Here is a 1,826-nt window from a genome sequence, read left to right as displayed (position 1 = left end):
CACTACCAGAGCTCCTTAAAAGGTCATTAGGAAGCCAAAAGAGAAAGAAGGGTTAAACTGATGTCAGAAGAAACTCTGAAACTTACTTTCCAGCACAGGGGTAAGAGAGCTGAACAAAAAATTTCACAGGGCAGCTAGAGTTGACAAAGTCAAATATTCTAATGAAATGTGCAAAGGCTTGGAGTTAGAAAACCAAAAGGAAAGAACATGCTCAGCATTTCTCAAGCTGAAGGAACTGAAGAAAAAATTCAAACTTTGACTTGAAATATTGAAGGATTCTTTGGTCAAATATTGAATGATGCAGAAAGCATCAAAAGAATGTGAAGGGATACACAGAGTCAGTGCTACAAAAATAAATGATGCTGTTCAACCATTTCAAGGCTTAGCATATGATTAGAGCCAATGGTATTGAAGGAAAAGGTCCAAGGTGTACTGAGACATTGGTAAACAGCTAGGCTCCTGTAATTGATGGAATACAAATTAAAATCTGTTAACAAACAGATATAACATAGAAGGCAATTACTGTGGCACTACCTCTTCTGTGACACCTGGTCAACTAAAAGTGAAATTCAGAAATGGGAAATCAGAAAATGGTCAACTGAAAATGGAAAGCAGAAAGGGCAAAATCATCAAGCAATATCATTAATATAACATATAAGTAAAATTTTGCTGAAGATAGTTTAAAAATGATTGCAACAGTACATTGGCAGAGAACTACCAGAGGTTCAAGTCGAATTTGGATGAAGGTCATGGAACGAGAGATATAATTGCAGACATCAGGTGGCTCTTAGTGAAAGTAGAGAATACAAGAAAAAATATTTGCCTGCACTTTATGGACCATGAAAAGACTTTCAGCTGTGTAGCTCATGATAAGCTATGTATAGCATCGTGAAAATGATTATTCCAGAACACTTAAATGTAATTATCAGGAGCCAAGACAAAACTAATCAAACAAAACAAGGAGACACTGAATCATTTAAAATCAGGAAAAGTGTGCATCGGGGTGCATTATTTTACAATACTTATTCAATCCTATGCTGAGCAAATAATATGAGAAGCTGGATTTCATGAAGAAGATCATGGCATCATGAATGGAAGAAGTCTCATTAACAACTTGTGATATACAGATGACAAAACCTTGCTTGTTGAAAGTGAAGAGGACTTAAAATACTTACTGATGAAGATCAAATCCATACCTCTAGTACAGATTCAACCTCAATGTAAAGAAAACAAAAATGCTTACAACCTAATGAATAAATAATATAATGATAAATGGAGAAGAGATTGAAGTTGTTAAAGACTTTCACTATCAATACTCATGGAAGCAGCAGTTAAGAAATCAAATAACATATTACATTAGATAAATCTGCAAAAGACCTCTTTAAAGTTTTCAAAAGCGAAGATGTCACTTGAGGACAAAGATGCATCTGACCTAATTTTGGTATTTTCAATAGCCTCATATTCATGTGAAAGTTGGACACTGAATACGGAAGACTGAAGACCATAGCAGAATTGATGCATTTGAATTATGGAATTACTGAAGAATATTAAAAGTACCATGACAGACAAACAAGATGGTGGATCGGGTGGAAGTGCAGTGAAGAACTCTGTCAGCAACAACACAGAATACCATACCAAGCAGGCTCAGGGGATGGTTCTAGAACTCTGAACCACATATAAAGGAATATTTAGAAGGTTGGAAGGTGTATAGCTGGGGGAATTTGTAGCAGAAGCAATAAATCCATTGCTTTCTAATTCAGGATGCTCACCTGCAACCAGAGCCGCCATCCTGGGTGAGACCAAGTGGGGGAAGGATTAGAGCACCA

General features: G+C 36.4%; 1 pseudogene; it reads right to left on the bottom strand.

Annotated features, from left to right (window-relative positions):
- Positions 1-1,788, bottom strand: part of LOC102821172 — a 162,138-nt pseudogene extending 160,350 nt beyond the window's left edge.
- Positions 1,789-1,826: the final 38 nt, after the last annotated feature.

This window comes from Chrysochloris asiatica, unplaced genomic scaffold, assembly GCF_000296735.1.
Source record: "Chrysochloris asiatica unplaced genomic scaffold, ChrAsi1.0 scaffold00093, whole genome shotgun sequence".
Taxonomy (NCBI): Eukaryota; Metazoa; Chordata; class Mammalia; order Afrosoricida; family Chrysochloridae; genus Chrysochloris; species Chrysochloris asiatica.
Note: the sequence above shows the minus strand (reverse complement) of the source record. Positions and strands in the feature narration are given on the sequence as shown.